Below are 8,697 nucleotides of genomic sequence, written 5' to 3'. Positions count from 1 at the left end.
TAGTAGTAAGTAAACAAACAAAAACTCCTAAATAGCCAATCAATCTATCAGTGTTTATTTTTATAGAACTAAATCACAAGTGTCTCAAAGGGCTTCAGAAGCCACAACGATATCCTCGGTTCAGAGCCCATATAAGGGCAAGGAAAAACTCACAACCCAGCGGGATGTCAATGTGAATGACTATGAGAAACCTTGGAGAGAACTGCAGATGCAGGTGACCACCCCTCTCAAGGGTGGACCGGATGCAATGGACGTCGAGTGGGTCCAGCATAATATTGTGAAAGTCCAGTCCATAGTGGATCTAACATAATAGTGAGAGTCCAGTCCATAGTGGGGCCAGGAGGAGACCATCCCGAGCGGAGACGGGTTAGCAGCGCAGAGATAGTCCCAACCGATGCACAGGCAAGCAGTCCACCCCGGGTCCCGACTCTGGACAGCCAGCACTTCATCCATGGCCAGTCTGCTGACATATGCGGTAACATATTGTGTCATTTATCATTCTATTATTTTGTCAACATTATTAAGAACAAGTGGTAGAAAATTAATTATTAATCTGCTTGTTCAGTAATGCGGACGCTGTATCGATCCGTTGTGGTGAAGAAGGAGCTGAGCCGGAAGGCAAAGCTATCAATTTACCAGTCGATCTACGTTCCTATCTTCACCTATGGTCATGAGCTTTGGGTTATGACCGAGAGGACAAGATCACGGGTACAAGCGGCTGAAATAAGTTTCCTCCGCCGAATGGCGGGGCTCTTCCTTAGGGTGAGAAGCTCTGCCATCCTGGAGGAGCTCAGAATAAAGCTGCTCCTCCTCCACATCGAGAGGAACCATATGAGGTGGTTGGGGCATCTGGTCAGGATGCCACCCGAACGCCTTCCATATGAGGTTTTTCGGGTACGTCCGTCCGGCAGGAGGCCACGGGGAAGAGCCAGGAAACAATGGGAGGACTAGCTGGACGAAGTGGCTGGGGAAAGGAAAGTCTTGGCTTCCCTGCTTAGGCTGCTGCCCCCGCGACCCGACCTAGGACAAGCGGAAGAAGATGGATAAATAGATGGATGGATGGATAGATGGATGGATGGTGTCATGCCTGTAAATTAATTTTATGTTTGATCACGTAATGTTTTGTTTTTGGACTCTTATTTCCCGTTTTGCACTTAATAGTTTTGTTTGTTCCCATAGATACTCGTTAGTTTCCACCTGGTCTCCAAGTCACGCCCCTGCCCTCAGCCCCACACCTGTTTCTCATCACCATAGCCACTATTTAAGTCATTTGCTCTCTGTTTCTCAGTCTGGGAACTTTGCATTCTACTTCCTGCTTGTGCTGTACTGCTTTCTACATGCTCCTCCTACTTTCATGCCATGCTATTCGGTTTTGTCCACGTCAAGTAAGTTTTTGTTATTTAAGCCATTGTGCTAGTTTTGTTTATAGTTCATTATTCATGACATCAAGCAAGTGTTTTTGTTTCATGTTTGTATTTTGTAGTATAGTATTAGCACCTCCTTGTGAGCGTCCTTTGTTTGCTTATTTTTGTATTTAGTGTTTAATAAATTTTTCATGTACCTGAATTCATGCCTGACTCATCCTGAATTCCCTCTGCATTGAAAAAGCTAAACTAATCCAAGTCACAGTCCTGACGGATGGATGGATGAATGATATAATACAAAATTCAGAAAGACAAAAAAAGCAATTAAATCACTTCAAATTTTTTGAATAAATATATCAATTTAAGAGCATTTTTTATTCATTAAGAAAATGCCACAACTGTCGATAAAATGTATTTTTTTAATTGTATTTTTTTTATAAACCTTTATTTAACATATTGAACATTCACAAACAAGTACAAAAAAAAAAATAATCAAAACAAGTACAGAAACAGTACACAACAGCGCCATGGGGTTGTAAACTCTATAAAGTTGTCAAAACTTGGACTATGGTGCAGTTTTCTGCGTGGATTGTTCTCCTGAGATGCAAAAGAACTGGACCAGACATGGCATGAAGGTGAGTACATGATTTAATAATACTATAACAAGTGAAAACAAAAGGCGCGCACAAGGCAGAGACAAAAACTTGGCTAAGGAAACAAAAAAGCACTTTGACGTAAACTAAGGACATAAAACAGAAGACATTAATATATATAAACAAAACATGACGTCAGCAGGACAGCATGGACTATAAAATTGCAAGAAAGAGTAAACATGGCATGAGGCTGAGTGTGAAAAGATCATGAAACAGAGTGGAAGTGAGCATTAACGGAGTGATGACGCCAGAACGACCAACAGAAAGTGACAGGCTTAAAATAGTCTCTGTGATTAAAAACAGGTGCGTGAGTCCAACACGTGAGAGTGGTGAAACTAAGGGGTCGCCATGGTGACAAAACAAGGGAGTGAAAAAACAGGAACCAATGGAGTCTTGAAGTAACAGAACATAACTTAACAAAACATGATCACAATACATGACAAAAGTAACTAAAATAGAATGTAATATATATATATATATATATATATATATATATATATATATATATATATATATACATACTCCGTTTCTATATGGGCTTGGAAATTGTGTTAGATGTAAATATAAACGGAATATATTGATTTGCAAATCCTTTTCAACCCATATTCAATTGAATGCAATACAAAGACAAGATATTTGATGTTCAATCTTATAAACTTTATTCATTTTATTTTTTTATAAATAATAATTAACTTGGAATTTCATGGCTGCAACATGTACGAAAGTAGTTGGGAAAGGGCATGTTCACCACTGTGTTACATCACCTTTTCTTTAAACACTCAATAAACGTTTGGGAACTGAGCAAACTAATTGTTGAAGCTTTGAAAGTGGAATTCTTTCCCATTCTTGTTTTATGTAGAGCTTCAGTCGTTCAACAGTCCGGGGTCTCCGCTGTCGTATTTTACGCTTCATAATGCGCCACACATTTTCCATGGGAGACAGGTCTGGACTGCAGGCGGGCCAGGAAAGTACCCACACTCTTTTTTTTGACAAAGCCACGCTGTTGTAACATGTGCTGAATGTGGTTTGGCAGACCAGAGAACACTTTTCCACTTTCCATCAGTCCATTTTAGATGATCTCGGGCCCAGAGAAGCAGGCGGCGTTTCTGGATATTGTTAATAAATGGCTTTCGCTTTGCAAAGTAGAGTTTTAACTTGCACTTACAGGTGTAGCAACAAACTGTATTTAGTGACAGTGGTTTTCTGAAGTAATCCTGAGCCCATGTGGTGATATCCTTTACAGATTGATGTCAGTTTTTGATACAGTGCCGTCTGAGGGCTCGAAGGTCACGGTTATTCAATGTTAGTTTCTGGCCATGTCGCTTACGTGGAGTGATTCTTGCAGATTCTCTGAACCTTTTGATGATATTATGGACTGTAGATTTTAAAATCCCTACATTCCTTGCAATTGAATTTGAGTAACGTTATTATTAAACGGTTTGACTATTTGCTCACGCAGTTGTGGACAGAGAGGTGTACCTCGCCCCATCCTTTCTTGTGAAAGACTGAGCATTTTTTGGGAAGCTGTTTTTATACCCAATCATGGTACCCACCTGTTCCCAATTAGACTGCACACCTGTGGGATGTTCCAAATAAGTGTTTGATGAACATTCCTCAACTTTATCAGTATCCGATGACCATGGATGAAGTACTGGCTGTCCAGAGTCGAGACCCAGGATGGATCACTCGTCAGGACCCAGGATGGACCGCTCGCCTGTGTATCGGTTGGGGACATCTCCACGCTGCTGATCCGCTCCCGCTTGGGATGGTTTCCTGTGGACGGGACTCTCGCGGCTGTCTTGGATCCGCTTTGAACTGAACTCCCGTGACTGTGTTGGAGCCACTATGGATTGAACTTGCACAGTATCATGTTAGACCCGCTCGACATCCATTGCTTTCGGTCCCCTGGGGGGGGGGGGTTTGCCCACATTTGACGTCCTCTCCAAGGTTTCTCATAGTCATCATTGTCACTGGCGTCCCACTGGGTGTGAATTCTCCCTGCCCACTGGGTGTGAGTTTTCCTTGCCCTTATGCGGGTTCTTCCGAGGATGTCGTAGTCGTAATGGTTCGTACAGTCCTTTGAGACATTTGTGATTTAGGGCTATGTAAATAAACATTGATTGATTATTGATTTATTGCCACCTTTCCTAACTTCTTCGTCACATGTTGCTGTCATCAAATTCTAAAGTTAATGCAATGGCAGCTGATTGGATGATCAGTTCCAGCTGGGTAATCCAATCACCTGCCAGCTGTGCTTCGAGGCTGGTCCTTCCACACCCCGTTCCACGGCAGGCCCACAGATCACGCCCCCCTCCACACACGCATTGTTGTTGAAAAATACATGCGCGTTGCACCCCGGAGAAGTATTTGCATTTTAAATCGTAATATTAAGGAAACCAATCACAATTAGATAATTGTTTCTGAACTGAACTTTTTATAAGTAACCATGACAAGAAGATGAATGGTTGTTCTTCGAATTGGAAGGGTGTTATTAACCACATCCAACTTCAAAGCCCGCCTTAACTCCACACTTGAATTGTATCTTCTTCGAGCCCGCCTGCCTGACCGGTTTCTGATTCTGCTGACAACAGCAGTCCTCTCCCTTCTCGTACGCTCATCTTTCTATCTTCGCAGTCCTTCCTCATCCGTCACGACAGATCGACAAGTGTCAAGCCGAAATTACTTCATGGAATTTCGCCATTCGCCCCTCAGTTCACGCATGACGCTATTTGGCTTTCCTTCGCCATACTGCTTCTTATTGCGCTATCCCAACTTTTTTCCTCATAATTTCTCATTAAGCTTACAAACAGCCATTCATGGGTTTTTTCTCCATACGGGCTTTCATTTGCCTTTTCCCCCCCAAGATATTCCTCGCTCAGACTTGAGATAAAGGGATAATCACTTCAAAGAGAAGCTGGAAGGGAGACTGCCCCCTCCCTCCTGTTCTGAAAGGAGAAGTGGACAATACGCTAATTGTGAGGGGGAACTGATCACAGGGTCTCTTCAAAGGGATGCACGGCCACGCCCCCTCCGACACACTTAATTTTATTAGCGTTAATAGAGATGCTTCGGCCAAAAAACCCACCAGAGCCTTTGAACTCCTAAATATTGGCTTATTTGCGATTACCCACCCTCTCCACTTCTGTTTATTTCAAGTGTGAGATTTGGGTTGCATGAAAGCTGCAGAGAATTAGATTTTGTGGATTCATGCAAATCGGAAAGTTCTTAAGTATGCCACAAAAGAAAAAAAAAAACATGATTGCAAAAGATGCAGGCCTACTGTGGATTTCATATTTCATACAAGGGTGCTTTGAAATAGGATCTATCTGTTGGCTAAATATTACAAGTTAAAATTAGAGTTACAAGCATCTCCACTAGAGACGTCCAATAATGGCATTTTTGCCGATATTCCGATATTGTCTGATATATACAGTCGTGGAATTGACACATTATTATGCCTAAATTTGTTGTGATGCCCCGCTGGATGCAATAAACCAGGGGTGTCAAACTCAAATACAGAGTGGGCCAAAATTTTAAACTGAACAAAGCCGCGGGCCAAGGTTGAACAAATTAACCTTTTAATAGGGACCCAAACAAGTTTCGCATTGAATATTGAACAAGCGAGACTTATATAACTTTATAGTGACATGCAAAATCGAATTTCAAATTATACTAATTATTTAAAAATAACAATAGCATATCAAATAAAATGTAAATAGAAAATTAATGCCTCTTTTCTATTTGCAGCCTTCTCAGGTAAATATCAAAATAAACTTTTCCCATAGGCTAATAATACATTTTTATATTGTTGCGTCCAGGAAGAGGTAGTGCTGCAAGGGTTTCTGTGTGTTTGTTCTGTTGTGTTTATGTTGTGTTACAGTGCGGATGTTCTCCCGAAATTTGCTTGTCATTCTCGTTTAGTGTTGGTTCACGTGTGGCACATATTTGTAACAGTCTTAAAGTGGTTTATACGGCCACCCCCAGTGTGACCTGTATGGCTGTTGACCAAGCTTGCATTGCATTAGTATGAGTATTAGCGGTGAATGCGGTGTTACAGCTCTAATGTTAATTTGATATTGCCTCAAGGGCCAAATGAAAATACACGGCGGGCCAAAGTGTGACACCCATGTATTAAACAATGTAACAAGGTTTTCCAAAATAAATCAACTCCAGTTATGGGAAAAAAATGCCAACATGGCACTGCCATATTTATTATTGAAGTCACAAAGTGCTATTTTTTTTTTTTTAACATGCCTCAAAACAGTTGTTTGTAATTTGGGACATGAGGCGGGGTTGGGGTTCAGGGGTAGCAAGGGGTGTATATTGTAAAGTCCCGGAATAGTTAGTGCTGCAAGGGATTCCGGGTATTTTTACTGTTGTGTTTATGTTGTGTTATGGTGCACATGTTCTCCCGGAATGTGTTTGTCATTCTTGTTTGGTGTGGTTTCACAGTGTGGCGCAAATTTGTAACAGTGTTAAAGTGGTTTATACGGTCACTCTCAGTGTGACCTGTATGGCTGTTGACCAAGTATGCCTTGCTCTGTACTTCTCCTTATGTTCGTGTAGCACTCTGTACAGCGGCGTTTTAAAAAGTCATACATTTTACTTTTTGAAACCGATACCGATAATTTCCGATATTACATTTTAAAGCATTTATCGGACATCTCTAATCTCCACCATTAGTTGACGTAGCAAACGTCTGCACAAAACATCTGGTCTTAATCAATAGCATCAGTTCGTACCGAGAAATCAACAATACGTTGGTTTGCAATCATGGGAAAGAAGAAAGTGAGCGTGAAGAACCACGCTGAGAAAAAACAAGTGGCTGATATTCATTGAATTAAAGAAATAAATCATCAAAAACATAACTGTGTGAAGTCTGCACCGTACTAAATCACAGGGAGTCGACAACGAAATGATATCTATATGGCGAGCATTTGTCAATGAAAGTATGGTTAACGCATGCTGATGGTGTGTTTTTTACAGGGAAACAGCTAGAAGTTGATGCCTTACAAGTCCATCTTCCAAGGTAAATGCTGTACCTTATTGCATCACCGTCTTTTTCGGACTATAAGGCGCACTAAAAATCGTTTCATTTTCTTAAAAACTCGCCTAATGTACGGAATAATTTTGGACGTGCTTACCGACTTCGAAGCAATATTTTTTTGGTACATGGTGAAATGATGAGTGTGACCAGTAGATGGCAGTCGCACATAAGAGATGATTGTAGACTGCAATATGACTTAAGTAAACAACAATACCATTGTATATGTTCCATTGAAAATAAAGAACATTACACCCGGCGCTCAAAAATGTATTAAAATGTTTTAGTACGGCTTTGGTAAGCTATGAAGCCACACCACTTGATGGATTGTACTGTGCTTTGACATAGGAGTATTATTATGGTGTGTGTATAAGGTAAGACAAATCATCTGTGTCAAAATCCGTGATTATGTTTTTTTTAGTTATGTTGTTTGTTTTGGACTCCATTTGTTCCTGTTTTGTCACCATGGCGACTCATCACTCGCACCTGCCTCATTTGTTCGGGTCACACCTGGCGACATTGTACTTTTCTTCCTCTGTTGATGTGCTTTTCATGCTGTTTATACCATAGTTCATGCTGCTCGTAAGTATTAGTTTTTGTTTCCTTAGCTAAATTGTGCCTTTGCCTTGAGCGCTTTTTGTTTGTACCCCTTTTATTGTCAAAATTAAAATGTTTCTACCTTCAAGCCTTGTCCGATATACTCCAATTGCATCCCGGGACAACAATCCTCTCAGTAAGTTATGACAATCTGGCGTTTTGTTTTGCAATGATATGCAAAAGCAACTTTTCTTATCTTATTGTACTTGCTGATCTGTATTTGGGATCTGAATAAGTCCTGAAAATTTGCGTGGATCTACCTTTGTAGTCTGTGGTGACTCCATAGTCGGGAAGCTTCTTCTTTTTCTTCTTGTTATTGGGCATTTACTCCCCCCTGTTTCCATTTCTAATATAAAGTAGCAAAAAGTTCTTACTTATACCTGTCAGTAAACTCGCCATGAAAGCACTAAAACATACCGGTGTAGTGAGTTTACATTATTCACCCAAGGAACTTTAATTATTAGAGCGTTTCGGCCTGACAGTTTTTCACGGGACACATTTCCGGTGTTGTTATTGCACTAGTGAGGCACGTTATTGATTTAATTAAAGTCTGAATGTCATTAAAACAGTTAGATCCATCTTTCTACACTTCGTCCACTCCCGTCCTTGCACGCTACACCGCTACAACAAAGATGATGGGGAGAAGACTCTGTCGAAGGTGAGCCACGTAAATAGGACCGCCCACAAAAGCGACTGTCAGAAAGCAGCCTGAAGATGATGTGTAAAACATCCAAAGAACCACCATCACATGTTATGTAGACCACAAGGAAGTGTTTTACATTTAGGAAAAATCATAATAATATGACTTCTTTAATGTGCCTTATAATCTGATTCGCCTTTTGTATCATCGGCAGTGCACCTTTTAATCCGGTGCGCTCTATGGTCGGGAAGGTACGGTACATCCCAAAACCACTGCAGTTGTTACGTGCAGTTTTATTGTATTGTTTATACAACACACATGTTGCTGGCATCAAATTCTAAAAATAATGATTATTTGCAAAAAAAAAAAAAATGTTTATCAGTTTGAACATCAAATATG

This window comes from Nerophis ophidion, linkage group LG20 (genome assembly GCF_033978795.1).
Source record: "Nerophis ophidion isolate RoL-2023_Sa linkage group LG20, RoL_Noph_v1.0, whole genome shotgun sequence".
In the NCBI taxonomy this organism is placed as follows: Eukaryota; Metazoa; Chordata; class Actinopteri; order Syngnathiformes; family Syngnathidae; genus Nerophis; species Nerophis ophidion.
This window is presented reverse-complemented; position numbering follows the sequence as displayed.